Here is a 21,136-nt window from a genome sequence, read left to right on the forward strand (position 1 = left end):
AGGACACTTCCTATATTGAGCAACCAGTTCGTATCCTTGATCGGAAGGAGCAGGTCCTCCGGACCAAGGTCATTCTATTGGTGAAGGTTCAGTGGGGTCACCATTCTGTTGAGGAGGCTTCTTGGGAGCGCCAGGTGGAGATTCGAGAGTGCTATCCCCATCCCTTTGATGATTGATATGTGTTGTATTTTGTATACTGTCTTTGGTTTTATATGATGATGATTATGTTTCTTATTCCTCAAGAATTATGCCTAGTTGCGATGATTATGTAAATTTTGAGGACGAAATTTTTATTGAGAGGGGAGAGCTGTAAGCCCCGTATCCTAGACCGTACCATTCTGTAGGCTTCCGCGATCTTTCCGGTCGAATTCCTGCAACCTTTGACCCTTAACTAGCATTTGCTTGTGACCTAGCGTCACATACCGTCAACCTGAATCGACTCAAACCGAGACTTGTACCCTTGCGACCGCTCCATTACCGCGGTTCCGATGCCGCGTCTCGCGCGCCTATCTGAGACTCCGGCCAGGAGATGTGGGCCAGCGTTCGGTGTGAGGAAAACGTTGTGCATGCGAATTTCGAGAGAATCTCTACAATATGTCACATCAATCAATCAACTAATCAATCCCATCATGTCAAGTACACATCACCTCTCACCCTTCCCCAAGCAACCCCAAAAGTCAAAAGTTTCTTACAAGCCCATACCCCTTCTTACACAATCTACCACAAAAGTCAAAAAGTCTCTTACACATCCATCACCACCACATCCATTACCCATCTCTCTCTCCCTTTATAACCCTCTCTCTCTCATTCCTCAAATCACTTTTCCAAGCAACAAAAAAATCCCACGTATGAGCTTCCCAAGCTCTCATGGAGGAACTCTAGTGTGGCCCACTTCCTACCCCCTCATCTCCCATCTCAACCATCAAAACTCCATCATCCTCCATTGGGATCGAAGCTAAGGAGCCAAGGAAGCCAAGGGAGCAAGAAGAAGGCAGTGGGTGATTTGGATTTTTGTCTTTTATTCATTTGTTTAATTTAAGGGTCCATTTATGTGGGACCCACCTTGATGTACGCCTTGTAACAAGAGGGACCCATAGTGGTGGGGCCCCTCCATCTTCACCGATGTCTCTCTCTCTCTCTCTTTCTATGACTATGGCCCACCTATAATGTGTGTATATCATCCATGCCATCTACCAGTGGACCCCATCTATGTGGGACACACCATGATGCTTATATGCCATCCCAACCGTCCATAGGGGGCCCACCTTGAGGTGGCTAACAGTGGGGGTGGCTGCCAGTGAAGTGTGATCTGACGTGGGCCCACCTAGCTCCATAGCTCAGGTGGCAGACCGAGTGAAAGATGCCTTGTTTCAACATTGGAGGTCTTGGTATTGATCCCTGTGGAGGTGGCTAACATGGAGTGTGTACTGACATGGGTGTGGACTGACGGTGGGGTCCATAGGACCCACCCATATCATCCATCCATTTTGGTGGGCCACACCATACTGTATGTGTTTTATCCAAACCGTCCACCACCCCTGGATGGTGGGGCCACGTCCGTGTGGGCCCTCCTTGGTGCGTGTGCACACTCAGGTCCATGGCTCAACCGGCAGACTGATTGGAGGTACCTCGTTTCAACACTTGAGGTCTTGGTATTGATCCCTGTGAGGGTGGCTAACAGAGAAGTGTGAGTGATGGTGGGGTCCATAGGACCCACCCCCCGTCCTCCATCCATCCAGATGGGCCACGCCATCATGTATGTGTTTAATCCGAACCGTCCACCATCTCCGGACGGTGGAATTACGCCCGTGTGGGGCTCAGACCCTAGCTCATGTGGTAGGCTGTGTGAAAGATACCTCATTCCAACGCTGAGGTCTTGGTGCGATTCCCTAGTGCAGGTGGCTATCTGTGAAGTGTGATTAACAGTGGGGTCCATGGGACCCATCCTAGCCACGCAGTCCACCCATTGGTTGGGCCACACCGTGGTGCATGTGGAGTGTCCACCATCCAAGGACGGTGGGACCCACCCCACGTGTGGGGCAACACCGTGATGTATGTTGCTGTCTAGGCCTTGGACGGCCTGGACATTCGGTATATATATTATATTATATTATATATATTATATATTATATTAGATTATATATATGATATATTATATTATATAATATATATATTATATAATATAGATGCTATTATGGGACATCCACCGTTTAAAACTTCTTAGGAGCCACAGTGGTTCTCACTCAAGTTGATATTTGTTTTCACTTCATCTATCCCTATGTTAACTTATGAATAGGTCGGGTCTCAAATTACATAAGGGTGGGCCCAATTTGACGTACATTCGACCCATCTTTGGGCCATTTTATCGGCCCAACTGATTTGACCCATTTTATCGGCCCATTTGAATCGGCCCATTTGACTCGGCCCATTCGATTGGCCCAATGAGACGTATGTTAGGCCTTTGTGTGGGCCGAATGCGATGTATATGAGGCCCATTCGATGTGAGATCCTACAATGATGTATGTGATGATGTTTTTGGCGGTCATGCCTTGGGAACAATGATGGTTTGATGTCCACATTGTAAAGCAATGATGGTTAAATGTCCGCATTGTAACTCTCCCGAGAGCCCATTATTAGGCCCATAATTGTAGTGTGTAGGCCGTTTAGGCCCATCTTCATTACGAACAAGAATTCATCACCATATAACATGTTTAAAATAGTTCCATGATTCGTGATCATACGCATCATATGTATGCTTGATATGAGAAGTGATTGATTATAGCATATGTCTTCAGCCAGATTGTTTATGGGCTCCCAGATAGGCGGTGTTGCCCAACATGTGCGCACGATACGCGCAGGATTTGTTGCATCACTGGATAGTGTGATTCATGCATTTCATATTGTGTGACATGGATACTGTACGCCCTAGCGACATCAGGGTCGTAGCCTCCACAGGCGTATCGTGGTTGGCAGAATTAGATACCGAAAATCTTCTTCTACATGGGGTGCTATAGATATCCTCGGGTGAAAGTCCTTAAACCCTTATGGTACCAGGAGGTTGCTCCAACGTCTAGACTGAGTGGGTGCATGAGCACCGAGTGTCGATTACCAGAAGGCCGCGCTTTTCACTATGTCGTGGTCAGTTGGAAGGGGATGCGGCCTTACCCGCCCGAGAGGAGGGGGCAAAGTTAGGTTGAATTTGACCAGCTCGAGGAATGGGTCCGCTATTGACGAGCCGAGCTCGATATTGGTAAGCGGATAGTGAGGTCTCTTCCACTCGCCTTATTGCGCGCGATGGGGTAGCAATCTGGTTTGGAGTATACTAGACTCCGGTTATATCCCAGAGTTGAGCCGTATTGATATGTGGACTTAGATGAGGGTTCGCATGCTTGAGTTGCATTTCGCACCGCATGGCCTTAGTATGGCCGACATCATTCATGCCTTACATCGCATGGCCTTGGTATGGCCGACATCATTCATGCCTTGCACCGCATGGCCTTGGTACTGCTAATAGCATTCATGGATTCATCAACATATTCTGCATTACTCTAATACTACATAATTGTATTACTACCTTATGCACACACTTACACCACCCTCTAAGCTTTCCATAAGCTTATGCACGACCGTTGTGTGCAAGTGACGTTGGACTGTAGCAACGCTGAGGCAGGAGTGCATAGCAGATCATCTTGGAGCTTCTTGTCCATTATCATTGTATTTCCTTTTATGCTCATTGTACTTATAAAGTTTTTTATTATACTGAAAATGTGATGGAGTTTTTAGTTGTTGTTTGTGGGTTATGTCTTTGGTTATGCTTATTACGAATCAAACTGATGTTGAAAATCCTCCTCGTAGCATCCCAGGATCGGAACCTGGCGAATGGGCGCTGGGAGCTGAGAATGGGGTTCTACAGAGGTTGTCGGCGCCGGATTCGGCGATCGAAAATTTTGTGAGCCCGGTTTTCGAGTTTGGGGTGTGACAACTTGTGATGGAATGTACTTGACTTATGATTGATGTGATTGATGGGACATGTCGTAGAGATTCTCTCAAAATTTATGTTGAACATGTGATTGCCATGATTATTTGTCGTGTACTTATGCTAGATGTATGTGCGACAACTCCTTGGTAAGAGGAATTGTCCAAATGTATGTATTTCAACATACGTCATGTATGTTGAACTATGTATTCTAAGTGTTTGTAGAAATGTCTAAATGATCTAAAGTGTTACTTCTTAACCTAATCGCGGGCGTTGAGAAGCGATTCTCAACTCTCTCACTAGTGTGTATGATTTCCTTCTTGCAAGTTACATTTCTTGTTATTAAATTTCAAGTCTTACTTATGCTTAAATCCATGTTAAGTTGATATTCTTCAGATGCTTACATACCATATGATTTGAGTTGTTGTTCCATTACTATTCTATATTGTTGATATCAATACCTGTTATAGTGGAATGTGTTTGGGACTATGAATAGTCCAGGAAATCGGTAATCGGCCTTAAGTTCGTGGCTAAGGTTGCTTTCGCCACGTAGGACGTAATTAGACGAACCTGAGTCGTATTAGAGTTGTCGGCAGTGGTTTGGCCACACGGAGTGTTTGCCACTCTATGTCGTTCAACATAACGTGCGCTCGTGCTAGTCGAGTTTGTCAAGTAACCCGATTGTCCGATGTATGTTCACCATGTATGGACGCTATTGTTTGAATCTAGGGTACCGAACTTACCTGTGGAATCCTATTAACCTTGGTACTTTGATCCGCTAAGACTCATGAGCCGGACATGGTGGTATGGGACACCGTGGTCGAGCTGTCGGCCTACGCTGGGGTGACGAGCCTCCCCGTAGTGACCAGTGAGCAACCAAACTCGTGACCCGATTATGGTGGTATGGGACACTATATTCGTACTGTCGGCCTACATTGATTGGTGACGAGCCCCTTGTAGTGACCTCGAACATGCCTGGATACCGCATTGAGGTGACGAGCCTTAGTGTAGTAACAAAGGTATGACAGGCGTGCATTGATTGGTGACGAGCCCTTTGCAACGACCTCAAACCATATGATCGTATGAGATGATCTAAGACTGACGACCCTAGAATGGATCACTGTTTGGATGGTGATATGAGGAAGGTACCTTAGCTTCCCAATCCTGCTGTATGAAAAGGTCTAATAACAACTTGGTAATCATGCTCATGCACCGCATTTGCATGTGCTTTGTAGACGTGACACACTTTGAGGTGGTGTCATGCGTAACGTAAGATGAAGACGCTAAGGGTGTACGCGTGAGGGCACGCATCATTCTGCATACATCCTTGCATTAACAAGAGTACTTAGGACATGTTTGATTATTCTGGTTTATCATTACTGCTTGATTGAATTGATAACATGTTAACATGTGCTTTATTGTTCCACTGAGTTGATCACTCACTCCCACGTTCTGGGCGGTGTTAAACACCCACCAGACTCTGTCTTAGTTGCTGATGTTGCAGATGTTGATGCAACCTTTGAGGCAGAGCCGGAGATCGATGATGATGAGGCTGCTTTCTCTTTTATGCAGTTTTCAGATGGGTTCTAGTGAGCCTAGTGCTGATGCGCGGGATACTGGGATTTCTTTTGGGAATTAAATGATGTAATTTGATACTTGTAATTTTGATAGCAACACTTACATTTCAACCTGGTATGTGTATGTATTTCAGGGATTTGCACATGTACACACTTATATTTCTTTAAGTCTTCCGCTTGCTTTCTTCACTTATCCCTGAATTATATCTGCACTTTGGCTTAATCTATTCCATGTTTTACTCGCTAATACAGACAACATACATCCATCATTCAATATGTTGCATAAGTGATGTTTTGGAACTCAGGAGCTGAGTTATGCTCCACCCCCGAATTTCAGGGCGTTACACCCGGGTATCGCCTTGGTGCATGAGATGCAGCATCAGAACTACGGTGACGGCGCGGTCGCTAAGGTATAAGTCTCGGGTCGAGCCGACTCTGGTTTATAGGACTTGGTTTAGGATCACGTACAAATGTCGGATACAGGTCGATGGTTGCCGAAATTCGATCAGAAGGATCGCGAAAACCTATGGAATGGTACGGACTAAGATACGGGTCTTATAGTCAGTCACCCCGACACCTCGGGTTTCTGGAGAACTTGGCGAAGAGGTTGATTGGTGAGGACCACTATGGTGTGTGCTTGGAAGTAGGGGTGGAGTTATCCAGATGAAATTACTAGGGCCAGAGTGAGCTTCTCTATACTCGGATATCGGGTCTCGGCGGGGACCAATGCCTTGTTGACATAATAAACAAGGTATTATTTTCCTTCCATTTCCCAAACAAGGGTTGAGCTTATGACTAAAGGGGACACGACCAAGTAGAGTTGTAATGATTCTCCTTACACCGGCTTTGACAGTAACAGGGGTGATCCCAGATACCCCTTTAATTGTTGGAATGCTTGATCATAGTCCGAGGTCTACTCTGCCTTCTTATTGCCTTTTAGTTGTTGAAAGAACGGGAGACATTTATCTGTGGCCCGTAAGACGAATTGACTGAGGGCCGCCACCCTTCCAGTGAGACATTGGATCTCTTTCAGTGTTCGGAGAGACCCCATGTCTAGTAGAGCTTTGATCTTATATGGATTCACCTCCATCCCCCTCTAGCTAACATGGAAACCGAGGAACTTACCTGAGTTGACCCCAAATGGGCACTTGGTCAGATTCAGTTTCATCCGGTACTTCCTCGAGATAGAGAATGTTTCTCCGAGCTCATTTAAATGGTCGGCCGCCATGACACTTTTTACTAACATGTCATCGACGTACACTTTCAGTGTGTGACTGATCTGCCGAGCAAACATCTTGTTCACTAATTGTTGGTACGTCGCCCATGCATTCTTTAGACCAAACGACATGCCCTTATAACTGTAAAGGCCTTTGTCAGTGACAAAAGTAGTCTTTTGTTTGTCCGAGGGATGCATTGCTATTTGATTGAACCTCGAGTACGCATCCATGAATGTCAGGAGCTCATGCCCGGCCGTACTGTCGACCAGTTGGTCGATTCTGGGAAGATGGAAGCTATCTTTCGGGCATGCATTGTTCAGGTCGGAGTAATCGACACAGACGTGCCATTTCCTATTGGACTTCTTAACAAGCATGATGTTGGAAATCCACTCAGGATAATATACTTCCTCGATGAAGCCCGCGTCAAGTAGTTTCTCGACCTCCTTGGCTATTGCCACATATCGTTCAGGCTCAAACATCCTTCTCTTTTGCTTGATCGGTTTGAAACTCGGATCCACATTTAGTTTGTGGACCATCACCTCGGGATCAATACCTGATATATCCTGATGAGACCAGGCAAATACATCCTTGTTTTCCCTAAGAATACTCATCATCCGAGCACAGTGGTTAGGGTCTAGAGACGTTCTGACTTGTATAGTGTTGCTCGGGTCACTTTCGTTGAGTGGAATGGTTATGAGTTCCTCCATCAAGTGAATTGATCATCAGAGCTTACTTGGGTATACCTTTCCTTACCGAAACCGACTAGCAATGCCGAGCCTCACGCTGGTCTCCTTAGAGGTAGCCGACCCCATTTACAGTGGGGAACTTCATCATTAAGTGGTATGTAGATACCACTGCCCTCATGGAGTTGAGTGAAGGTCGTCTGAGGATAACGCTGTAGGTCGACGGGCAGTTCACCACTATGAAGTCTACCATCAAGGTGACCTGGTTCTGTCCCTCTCTGGTTGTGACGGGTAGAAGAATCGCACCCTCAAAGATGACCTTATCTCCTGCGAAGCCGTGCAGCGGGGTTTGGATGGGTCAGAGGCGCGATCTGTCGATTCACATTTATCGAAGGCCTTGAAGTATAGTATATCAGCCGAGCTACCTGTGTCGACCAGGATACGGTATACCTTCCTATTCGCTATGGTCATAGTCATCGCCAAGGCATCGTCATGGGAATGCTGAATGCCTCGCACGTCATCTTTGGTGAAAGTCAAGCTGCACAGATTCATACATGGTTCTTTGCTAATGCTCAGGATCATGCTCCTTACATGTTCTTTGCATGCCCGGTTTGAATCTCTGCCCCCCGATGGTCCTCCGTGAATAGTTTGGATCTTGACCTTATCGTCTACCATTTTGCTCGGCTACTCGTCTCTCTGAATTTTTTTATCCTCCTTGACATACTCTTGCAAGTGTCCCTTGCGGATCAGGGTTTCAATCTTTTCCTTAAGATCAACATAGTCACTGGTGTTGTGGCCATGGTCGTGGTGAAATCGGCATTATTTGCGCTTATCTTGTTAGCTTGCGTTGGTCTTCATACAGCTCGGCCGCCTCAAAAGCTTCTTGTCTCGGATCTCCAAGAGAACTTGCTCTGGAGATGTGTTGAGAGGAGCGTATGAGCTGAACCTGCTTTCAGGCCTTTTGCTCGGCCTCTGGCCACTTGAGGTGTCTTCATCCGACCTCCTTTTGTTTGATTGCTGCAGAGCTTCTTCTTTGTGCTTCTTATCCCATGGGGGATTTCCTGAGTTTTGAGAATTTTTTCGGGAATTGAAGAACTCTTCGGCATTTGAATACTTCTGAGCTCAATTTATAAGTTCTCCTAGTGTGGTTGGAGGATTCTTTCCTATAAAGAAGAGGAACTTTCCTTCCTTGAGTCTGGCAATCATTGCGACTAGTGCAATCTTATCGGAGTAGTCGTCGATTTGCATCGCCTCTTTGTTGAATCGGATGATGTAGTCTTTCAATGCTTCTCCCTCCTTTTGTTTGATGGTCAGCAGGTGGGTAGATGACTTTCAACACTATTTTCCGACGATGAACTGTGTCAGGAATGCTTTGCTGAGCTTGGCAAACGAGCTGATCGACTTTGGCTTCAATTGTCTATACTAACCTCGTGCGACTCCCGTGAGAGTTATGGAGAAAGCGCGACACATGATCGGTCCAGAGGTTGATTGAAGCTCCATCCATGACCGATAGGATTCTATGTGCTTAGTTGGATCCTTAGAACCCGAATGCGGCGCGATGGGAGGCATTCGAAACCTCAGAGGCATTGTTGCACTCATTATCTTGTTAGTGAATGGGGGCTCCGTTTCTTCCATCATTGCTTCTATAATGGTCAGAGCCTGTGCTTGATAAGCTCGACGCATGGTGTTAATCTAACCTCGTAGTTCATTGATTTGTGCTTCCCAAGGGCTCTTGTTCTCAACAACTGTTTCGCGAAGTGACTCTGCTTTGGGAGTCTTCCCGCATCTCCTTTTCTCCAATTCATGTCGGAGATAGGAGCTAGCAGCAAGGTTCCCGAGACATGGGTTGGTGCTTGTGCCGGTAGGCTCCGAGATGCTCCCCTTTGGGAGCCAACAGGGGCGGAGCTTTCCACTGCTACTGGGGCAACTACTTCCTAAGCGGGAGGGGGGAGTTGCCTTGCCATCTGTTGCCTCATAAGAACGAGCACATTTGTCAAGGAGTGATATCAGCTTGTTTGTGCAATGAGCACTTGGTTTTGCAATGAGTGATATCGGCTTCCTCGATTCCGAGGCCATTGTGTTGGACCCATTGGAGCTGATTCAGCATGCAACTGAGAAGACGAGTTTCGCTGCCCAGCTTGATCGAAGTCTGCGACAACGGTAGGAGGGAGTGTTTTCTTCTTTCCTTTTACCATTTTCTCTGGTAGAGTAGGAACGGTCTTTTATTTCACTTCCCATAGACGACGCCAAAATGTTGATGCAAAAATCTGGTTCACCCTTTCAGAGCTCCTAAAGCCGAGCACCTGCACAGATGAACGATAATGGAGACCCTGGCTAGAGTTGGGGACCCTCCGATGCCAAAGTCAGGCCTGGAATCTGGGTCTAAGTTATGTGGATGGGATTTTGGGGTGAGAGATTTTGTGTACCTGTCTCAATAGTATAACTCTGTATTCATAGTGTAGGGTAGGATGTGGGAGTCCATCGATCTCGGCACGATCTTAGCCATTAGGCTAGCCGTGCTTGAACGGTGACACAGGCAGTTACGCTAAGATTGTGTGTAGGATGTTACTCCTATCGTGCGCTACTGAAGTTAGTTTCTGGGCGTGACTCTAGGTCATCTATCATCTGAGCCAAGCTTATCAAGTCCGAGCCGAGCTTATCAAGTTTGAGCCTGATGGCTCTTTTGGCAAGGACCTAATCTAAGCTGACATCGGAATAGATAGTCAGTGTTGATTCCTTATCTAATTTGCTTGGCTCTAAAATCGGTTTATATTTGAAATTGGTTCGGTAGAGAGCGACTTTCACAAGTTACCTCATGATCGGCCACGCCGACGTTGTTATAACTTCGCCGAGCTGCATGAGATGAGCAGGACCATATTTCCTATAACACCATCTATCCATTTTGAAAAGGTAGAATAGAATAGGATTCTAAAAATAGGAAAGACCCAAAGCTTATGTGGGCCCAGTTATGCGAAACAGTGTGGATTGAAAGCATTAGGGTGATGGAAGCTTTGTATCAGGATGATATTTCTTCTTACAGTTTATCTTACTGGTAACAATCCTATGAACCGGTTGGATGGCTTATAAACATCATCGTCAGCTTCAGAAGGCTTCATCGTCAACATTTCTCCTCCCACTGTTTCGTTGGTGTGACCGACTTGAATTTTTGGATCTACCTCGGGTACAAGTAAATTACTCCCCTTCCCTCTCCACCGCTCCCTAGCTTAAGGAAGAGAAATTCTATGTAATGTTGCTAGCACTTTGGCTGTGCATACACGAACTTCTAGTTTGGTGTAGTTAGGTCCTTTTTCATACCCCAATCCATTGGTATGCTGAAACACAATGTGGATGGATTAGTAAAGAAAATAGTTTTGATTGCAATGTCCTAATTATAAAGGAATTTCTTCAAATGAATGTAGACCGTTGCTAAATTTCTCTTGTAAGCAGTCATTAATAGTAAACTAATGTTTTCAAATTAAAGATATTGTTTTAATCAAAGTTTCATTTAAAACGCAGCCAAAACCAGATGAATGGTGTGGATTTCTGAAACATGAGCCCCACCTATTATAATTTAAAACCCATGTATAGTGCACAAACATGAGCCGCACCCCCACCTATCATAATTTAGGAGGGCATTTCAGTCACGGTAACTTCTCCTTCTTACATCCAAGTATGTTTCAGTAGGCATGGATACCAGAAGAAGAATACCATTTCTCTCTCTCTCTCTCCTCCTCTTCTTCTTCATCTTCTCTCTCAAGGCCTACCTCTCCAATGCTTCAGATTCTATCACCCCAACTCAACATCTTACTTAGCCCCATAACCTAACCTCCAAAGGTGCATTTGAACTGGGTTTCTTCACGCCAGGCAACTCCCTAAAATACTACAGAGGCATCTGGTACAAACGGGTCCCGCAAGGGTAGCCAACGGAGAAAAACCACTCCCAAACCCCTCCAATTCAATCATAAAAATTGCGGAAGACAGCAATCAGATCCTCCTCAGCCCCTCGAATTTTCTACTCTGGTCTACCAATCAAATATCTAAGCTCTTCAACGCGACTGTAGCGGTCCTCCTAGACACTGGAAATCTTGTTCTGAGAGACAGATCCAACTCCTCTGTGGTGCACTGGCAGAGCTTTGATCACCCAACTCATACATGGCTTCCTGGAGGGTGGCTTGGATTGAACAAGGTAACGGATGAAAACCAACGGCTTAGTTCGTGAAAGAACTCGGAAGATCCAGCCCCTGGGCTGTTCTCTATAGAGATCGACCCGGGCCCTAGCACATAGTATTTTATTATGTGGAATGGGACTAAAAGTTACTGGAGTAGTGGAAATTGGGATGGGGCAATTTTCAGCAATGTCCCTGAAATGCGATTGAATGATTTCGATTTCATTCAAGGCGAATGGAGGAATTACGGTTTCAACTTCATCAATGACGAACTGAGGAAGTTTTTCAATTACTCACTGAAAAATACTTCCTTCCTTTCCAGATTCGTGATTGATCATTCCGGTCAGATCGAGATGATTTCATGGCTGGAATCCTCCTCTCAATGGTATCTGTTCTGGGCGCAGCCAATATCTCATTGCGATGTTTATGCTCTTTGTGGTTCCTTCGGAAGCTGCGACGAGAAGAGCTTGTCCTGTACGTGCTTGCCTGGTTTTGAGCCTAAGTCTCAGAACGACTGGGATTTGAGGAGTTGGTCGGGTGGGTGTATGAGGAAAACCCATTTGGAGTGTGGGCAGAACGGGTCATTCGATAGTGAGAAAAATGGGTTTTGGGCTTTGTCCGACATGAAACTGCCCAACGGCTCACGATCTTTGGCGGTTGGGAGCATCAGAGATTGTGAATTGGCCTGCTTAAATGACTGTTCTTGCACTGCTTATGCTTTCGAGAGCAGGTGTTTGATATGGAATGGAGAATTGTTGAATCTGAAACAGCTGTCTGATGGAAATAGTGAAGGCCAGACACTTCATCTACGTCTTGCGGCCTCTGAAATGAAGATTTCGGACCGTAGTAAGGGGACCAGTACATGGGCTGTTGTAGGTGTGGTTGCAGGGGCTGTTCTTCTATTGGGTATTGCTCTGTTTTTTATTTGTAGGTGGCAGCGACAACGGAATATGGTTAGTTCAGAGGCAGTTCAAGGCTCTTTTATTGCATTTAGCTACCGAAGCCTGCAGATTGCAACGCAGAATTTCTCAGAGACATTGGGCTGCGGAGGTTTCGGTTCTGTTTTCAAAGGTACTCTGCCTGATCAAACAATGGTGGCGGTGAAGAAGCTTGAAGGGTTTCGGCAAGGAGAGAAGCAGTTCAGGACAGAGGTGAGCACGATAGGGATGATCCAGCACGTTAATCTCATCCGTCTTCGTGGGTTTTGCTAGGAAAGGGCTAAAAGGCTGCTCGTCTATGATTACATGCCAAATGGTTCTTTGGATTCTCAACTGTTTGGTGAGATTTCCAACATCCTGGATTGGCCGACGAGGTACAAGATAGCAATTGGGACGGCGAGAGGAATAGCTTATCTTCACGAGAAATGCCGAGACTGTATCATACATTGCGACATTAAGCCGGGAAACATACTTCTAGATGGTGGGTTTTGTCCAAAGGTGGCGGATTTTGGCCTGGCAAAGCTCATTGGGCGGGATTTCAGTCGGGTTTTAACAACCATGAGAGGAACAAGAGGCTATCTTGCTCCTGAATGGATTTCAGGGCTGGCAATCACATCAAAAGCTGATGTCTACAGCTATGGCATGATGCTTTTCGAGATCATATCAGGAAGGAGGAATTCTGAGCACTTGGAAATAGGGGAAACGGTGTTTTTCCCTATTTGGGCTGTGAGGAAAATCACGAGCAGTGAAATCCATTGCTTGTTGGATTACAGATTGAAGGGAAATGCGAATATGGAAGAGCTCGGTCGAGCTTGCAGAGTTGCCAGCTGGTGCATTCAGGACGACGAGAATGACAGGCCGTCAATGGGGAAGATTGTTCAAATCTTGGAGGGTGTTTTGGAGGTGAGCGTGCCGCCGGTACCAAGATCACTTCAGATTCTAGCGGAAAATCGGACGGAAAATCAGAACATGGTTTTCTTCTATGAGTCTTCGTTGTACCAGGGGCCGAGCAATGAATTAAAGGATTCGCGTTACAAGATCACTTCGTCAGCAGGTTCCAACAAGTGAAGATTGTCAGGGTGAGATTCAACTGTCCAAATGTTCCAATATAATTCATTGCGCGGAAATTACAGTTTGCTATAGTAGCTCCGGTTTGTTTATTTTCTTTGTATAAGCTGCATTAATTTGGATATTTAATTGAGTTAAATTGTGATATTTCAGTCTAATATAGTTGAAATGGCCACGATTAATTAAGGGTTGCTCCCTATTTGTGGTTTAATTTGTTTCATATACAGCTGGAAACAGTGGAATTTAGCCTCCCGAACTAGGTTAATTGTTTTGTATCAGCCTGATTACCGCATTTCAGTTGAATTGAGGATCTAAACCAGCAAAGGTAATGTCGTGAAGAAGTTGATCACCATCTTCTAGATCCATAATTACCTTGAATCCATGGGGGTCTCTTGAAATCACAAAAGTTTTTTTGCAATTCCATGAGAGATAATTTTTTTAAGGAATTGATTTATTGAATGAGTCATTCTCATAAAAACTATTTTAACTACTTTAAATAATCCTACACAAACCTTTAAAATGTAATTAAAGAGTTTTAATCAAATTAGTAAATAAATTAAGAAAATTGTGTAAATTTTCCACGTCCGTGGACCGGTTGAGTTGACAAGTAGAAATAATCAAAAAGTGTCAAGAGATTTAAATTCGAAATTTTGTGATTTTCGACCTTTCGACCTGTGTAAACTAGTAGAAATCAACCCGCAAGCAATTTGGAATTTTAGGTTGAATTTCGACTTGTCGATCAAATCAATCGACCGTTTAAACTGGCCAACTTCGGCCGATCAAATGTATAACAGAACCTAGCCGACTTTGGTTCATTGATCGAAGTTGATGTTCGATCGATCAAAAGTGTCAATTTTTGTCCAACAAACAAAGTCGAAAAATCGTATCGTGGTCCGATTTATCAAAGTCCAAGTTCGATCGATCAAGGGTCTCCTCGATCGGTTCCAATCTATCCAGGGTATTGATTAAGAATTATCAAAACTATCCAGCAAATGAATTGAATTAACCCGACCCATTTTGATGGATCGACAGGCAGGATCGATCGATCGAAGGTGACAAAAAATGTCTAGACACTTGAAATGTTAAATTCTAAATTTCACTAATCTATAGCCGATCAATTAGAAGTCAATAAAGGGCCATCGAGTTAGCTTGATCGATCTACTGCATTGATCAATAGTTCCTTTTTTGTTTTTAAATTTAACTTAAAAGAATAATGGTGGGTTATCTTAGTTTGATCAAAGGTGGACCCCACTTGATGGGATAACTTAATTGAATTCATGAATTGTTAAATCATCTTAATAGGGATTTGAATTCTAGATTATAAAGCATTCGACTACTCGGTGGATTTGATTCTAATGGGAATAGGTGAGTGGATCCTATGAGTACTATTGTAATTGTTATGATTGTCATAACGGATGTAATTGATAATGATTTTATTTGCTTATAATTCATGTTGTATGATTTACATTCTGAATACTTAATATGAATTCTATATGTGACATGCAAAGCATTGATGACATAAACCCATGTTTTCCTCTTAATGAGATTTATATGTTGGTCACTTATGACAAATCATAGATATGAGCGTACATGCATTCATAGCATTCTTATGCTGACTCCTAGAGGTATGCTATAGATGCCTGCATGCACTCCTCGTGCTTAGGCTCTAGAGGGATCTCCCTGGATGGTTCTTCTGGTAGGTTCATTGTAGATGCCCACATTAGTGAAAGCCTACCCACAGAGTAGATGTGTACACTACCTATGCCTAATTAGGTGGATGTCTGATGGGTACAAATTGCCCATGCCTACCTACGGTGGAGTCAAATGGGTACAAATTGCTCATGCCTACCTACAGTGGATGTCTGAAGGGTAAAGATTTGGGTTGACGAATATTCAACCCAAGCAAGTGGACAATTATCCCACTTAACATATATCCCATGACATCTCAACATCGATACTCATGTTTGCATGTATACATACCATTCCATGTTTGTTGTGTTATATTATATATTTTGTTATGTTTGAACCGTGCAAGGTTCACTCACTAGTTTGGCCAGTTAACATTGTGGATCGACAACCGTACAGATGAACAAGACAGGTAAACCGCATCAATTGCCGAAGAATGAGGTTGGGTTATTGGATGAAACCCAAGACCAATGGTCGTATATGATGGAAGATGAACTTACCGCACTGGATGGATGATCTATTTATGTAGTTGATTTATAAAAGATTTAGCTTCCGTTCATTGTAGTAATTGATGATTATATTAAATCTATAACTATGCTTTTATTGTACAATATTTAATATTCCAGTTAAATAAAGTCCTAAATGGGTGGTCATAGTTTGATTCTTTTGAGTTTTATTTTGTGGTTGTGGATGTGATGGAATAAGTATCAATTCAAGACATGTAGTTGTGTGGATGTATCAATGTTAATGTGTGGAGACTTATAATAAATCAAATTGTGCCCCTTAACAATTGTTTGATGATAGGAATGATGTACACTTGGTGTACGAGTCTTGAACCATAACTCGGTTATAAGGGTGCGCACTCTATATCCAATTTTTGGGGCATGACACATATAGTCATGACCCTAACCTTCACACATCTTGGAGTCTAAGGATTAATCAAGTTCCAATGTATTATCAAACTTATTCATAGTATAGATAAATATGCCGCCCTTGGAGTGACTTCATGATCATCAACAAATGAAAGTGCCCAAAAGGTCCAACAGATATTTTGTTCATGACATACTTACACTCCCATGTGGGGTAGAGTGAAGGCATACTAACAAGAAGTTGAGCCTGATGGTGGAGACAGTCCAACCTAACCTAAGTTGGCTCTCTCATACAAGATGACTATTCCTTTCATCAAAGCATGATCACAAGCTTCTACTAAAATGACACGGTATACAATGTATAATGGTCTACTTAACTCACAAATTTTCCTTGCCTAATGAAGACCATTGAAGTCTTGTTAAAGTCTGTCAAAGTGAGACGAATTATATTTAGGTGCTTGTAAATCCCATCAAAGTCCAACTAAGTCTCTTTAATTAAAAGGACATTGAAGATAAACTTGTTGATTAGGTCGATATTGGAGTTGAATGGTTGGATTTGGTTGATATTTATTAAAAAAAATGGTAGGATGAGGCTAGTACTAAAGACCAAAGGTTTGATTGCAATTATAATGAAATGATGGGTCCAAACAAACTTATAATGAAGATTAATGATTTGATTAGGTTGGTGTTTAAGAGAAACATCCTCATTATGTTAATATTGATTACAAAATTTCAGATGAAGTATGGAGTGGTCAGGTAGCTGATTACTCAGGATTGGGATATTTGGTTTTGATGCTTACTCTCATGTACTACCAGTTGAAAGAGATAAGTTAGACCAAAAGGGCGAAGAAGTATACTTTTGTCGGCTATGATAAGAAGTGAAAGGTTACGAATTGTATGATCGGGTTTCACAGAAAATCATATTTAGTCTGTATGTTAATTTTGATGAAGGGCCCTTGTTTCGGAAGGATAAGCACAAGGAAACAGAAAAATCAATTATTAATGTTGAAACAGACAAGGGTGAAGCACTTAAAGAACTTGAGTTGTAGGTAGAGATATAAGAAGATGTGAAGCAATCACCTATCAAGAAAAATCCACCAAGGGATTGCAAATTACTATTGAGATACAGGAATGATTCAAACGTTGCATTCGTTCTCATTACAGATGAGAGAGATCCGTTTACTTTTTAAGAAGCACAAGAAGACAGAGATGCAGAGAAGTAGATGGCAGCAATGCATGATAAGATATACTCTCTATACAAAAATGAAACATAGAAGCTGATGGAGTTGTCCGTTGCATAGAAAGCAATCAGTTGCAAGTGAATTTACAAGAAGAACTAGATAAGTACAAGTCCTGATTAGTAGTCCTTGTGTTGCTTTTGTTGACGTTTTTTGGAGTCTTGGATCTAGTACCTGTGTTTGCATCACACCTGGTGCATTGAATTAGAGTATGATGGCTGCAGTAACAAAAATCATCTGACACGATTTACATGAGTTTCGAGCTTGGCTTGCTTGAGCAAGTGTGCTGGTTGACTTGAGGATCTGTGTTTTGCTCCTATACATGGAGCTCTAATGAGCCCAAACACACCTCTACATTCAGTTACAGGTGCCAACCTTGCACATGATCAGGGTATCATAACTGTGCATCAGGTGGATCCCACCATGTAAATGACCTTGTTCAAAAAACAATGGAAGTCTTAATTTTCCAATCTACTATGGATTTGGCTCCACATCTGCATCCAAGGCCTAGACAATGTCTGTATCCATGCTAAATAAATTTTCTTCAGAGAACACATTTCCAAATTATTCCAGTATTTCCCACATGAGAGTAAAATAAAGTTAAGAAACCATGTTGTACATCCTTGATCAGCGTTGTTGCCTATGCTCCTAAATTTGTTGCTATGCTATGTATTCTTATTCTGTTGTTTTAGTTTTAGTGAAAGTGGTGAATTGTGTGCAATGAAGGAGGTTACACCCTTCTCTTATGATGCCCAGTCAAAAGAAAGTGCAAAGCAATTGATGCAGGTAAGTTCCTTTTCTAACGGAATTATTTGAAACTTGTCATCCAAAGCTCTTGCGGATATTCTTACCTTTGTAACTTCTTTTACCGTGGCTTCTTGATTATTTCAATATGCAATTTCTTATTTTCATTTTTTTGATAAGTTTTATTATTCTACTCTGCTTCAAATATTGTTTTCGTCCTTTAATCATGTGCATTGGCTCCACAATTCTTTGTGGTGTGATATTTCTCTCATATTTTTTTAAAGGTGTCTAAATTCCTTACGGAAGAACAAAGTGTTATCCTCACTCTTTTAGCACGCTACTTATCATCATGTTCATTATTATTATTATTTTCTTTTTCTCTATGTGCTACCATATATGTATTATGATTTCTACTTAGCAACATACTCCCTTATCGAATTTGATATGTTGCATTGACTTTGACATGGTATCCTTCAGTATAGTTGGATATATTTGTTTTTAGCAATTCTTGGAAATGCTAAATTCTTGAAAAGGCCTCGTATCAATATATGTTGATTGATTATGTGGTTTATGGTTTGGTTTCTGACATTCTTGAACTGTTTGGTGTTGCTTATCAATTCCAAAGTCATTGTGGCTCTTGTGGAGGCTTTGGCAATAGTACCCATTCACTAGGTTGCATTTGGATGAACATTTTTAACTGAATTGCAGTGAATGGTTCAACAAATTAAGAGGAAATGGCCAGATTGTAGTGAAGAATTGTAAGGTCCTTGTTTGGTGATGCAAAGGACTCCTTACATGTGGGGAGTTGGTTTAGTGATCCAAACCGTTAATCTGATGGGTTCCTACGTGGGTGGGAAATGTACCTATAAGATCTGATATCAGATGATCATAACCCCCAATATCTGGCCTTTTCCATTGAATGTGGACCCCTGTTGTAATTTTCATCTTCACCATCTGTTTTTTGGGAGCTAATTGAAGCGCTTGATCTTCTATATTTAGGAGATTTCCAATGGATTCTGATGTAGAGCAGGTCGTGGACAGTTACATGGCCAAGATGGATCAGAAAAGGCCCGGTCGACGACAGAAGTGATCCAGACCATCAAACCTTAAATCGGGCATATCTTGCAATCCGGAAGGAGTTATCTGACGTAAAATATATGATTTTGGGGTAGAACGAGCTACTGAAGCCAACCAACCCGCTACGCCGGGTTGCGCAGCCCGGAATTGCGAAAAACCCCTGGATCGATGGTCGTTTCCCCGTTTTAATTTTGCTTTTACTATAAATAGTAAGTTTTAGTTTGATTATAACTCTTCATCCGTCGGGCTTTAGGAGTTGCGCCCAACGTGAAAAGAGCTTAGAATAATTAGGAGAACGGTTTAGTGAAGCCAAATAGGACACTTACTATTTTTGGCTGAAAACCTTGCGCACTAGTAGACATCAGAACCGTCTATAAATAGTAAGTTTACTATTTATAGTAAGTCGCGGATTCTAAGAGTTTGAGTTGTAGTTTGATTCTGATTTCTTTCCTATTGCTTGGTACCCCTATTTAAAGGGTTGTGAACTCGTTTTTATTCATCAATTAATCAATTTCGAATTTATTAGAATTTATTTCTATTTTCTGCTTTCTTTCCTCGTGGATTCGAGAAGTCTCTGTGAGGAGTCCAGAGAAGCTCCGTGGATTCGGAGTAGTTATCCTCATCACGTTCATCCCTGCGTCAGATTCCCATTCATGGAGGGCCCCCTCAGATTAACAGCTTGGATCACTGAATCATGTGCACTAGATGTCAGAGATCTTTATCTTTGCGGATGAGCTAGAACTTGTTATTTCTCACTTGTAATTAACTTGGAATTCATAATAAGAATGGAACCAAAAACTACAGTCATATTCCTCGTAAGTCCAACTGTGTAGTTTCTCAAGGTGAGAACTACGTTAGTTGCAATTTGTGGGAAATTTTTTATATGCTTTCTATTCATTGATATTTTCTTTTTTAACAGGGAAATGACTCGGTAGTGCTGGAAGATGGTATAGCCATCTTTGGATAACACATTTGGCAGGATTATGTTTCAATTGCTAACTTCCATACACTAGCAGTTTTTTTATTTTTTCCTGAGAAACCTATATTGGGTTAATGGGATATAATTCAAGGGGTCATGTGGTTCAAATGGGAGGTGATTTCTGTTGATGCACTTAATCCAGTGCAATTTATATTTGTGTTGATATAAGTGCAAAATTCTACGGTCGCTCTTTGAAGAGGAAGAAGAATTAAAATAAAATAAAATCTTTCTAGATGTCTGTGATTGCATGGAGCCACCCATAGAATATCAACTATTTTGGTTACTCCCGGTTGGCCTCACTTTATGTCCCTAATACAAAGCATCTGCAGTTTTTTTTTTTTTTTGCCAGCACCTTGCATCATTTCCTTCGTATGTTTGTCTGCAGTTAGTTTATCTGATTGTGAGTTGTGGGTGTTTGCTCAAATTAGATATCAACGTTGTCCTGCTGTTAATTTATGCTGCAATGGGGAGTTCGACGAGGGAGATAGCCATCGCTCCGGTTGCAGTAGTTTCGTTGCTGCTGTACGTCTTCCATGCTTCAGAAAGTGGTAAATCCTTCTGCTAATCCACTCACATACAGAAAGTTGGCTTTCACTGCAACTTTCTTCGCTGGTATCTTCCAATCGACATTTGGATTGTGCAAGATCGAGTCCATTAATCTGACTGGGTCACTAATCAGTCAGGCAACATATGTATGTTGAATATAAAAAATGTAGTTATTTTTGCTCTAGTTGTCTATGAGTGGACCTGCCTGATTTTGGGTATGTGCCCTGATTGATGGATATTTCAGATCTTTTGCATGTGTTTCAATTTAGACGTGTGGCGAGAACATCACAGGGACAATTTGATGACCTGATGGTCTTGATTTCTGTTTTTGTTGGGTCCTTGCAGGCTTGGTTTTCTCGTAGACTTCCTCTC

At 42.7% G+C, this 21,136-nt stretch overlaps 1 pseudogene; it reads left to right on the plus strand.

The window, feature by feature from the left end:
* Positions 1-11,405: 11,405 nt before the first annotated feature.
* On the plus strand, positions 11,406-20,917 carry LOC131219151 (G-type lectin S-receptor-like serine/threonine-protein kinase At2g19130; annotated as a pseudogene).
* Positions 20,918-21,136: the final 219 nt, after the last annotated feature.

The sequence above is a fragment of the Magnolia sinica genome, chromosome 11, assembly GCF_029962835.1.
Source record: "Magnolia sinica isolate HGM2019 chromosome 11, MsV1, whole genome shotgun sequence".
NCBI lineage: Eukaryota > Viridiplantae > Streptophyta > Magnoliopsida > Magnoliales > Magnoliaceae > Magnolia > Magnolia sinica.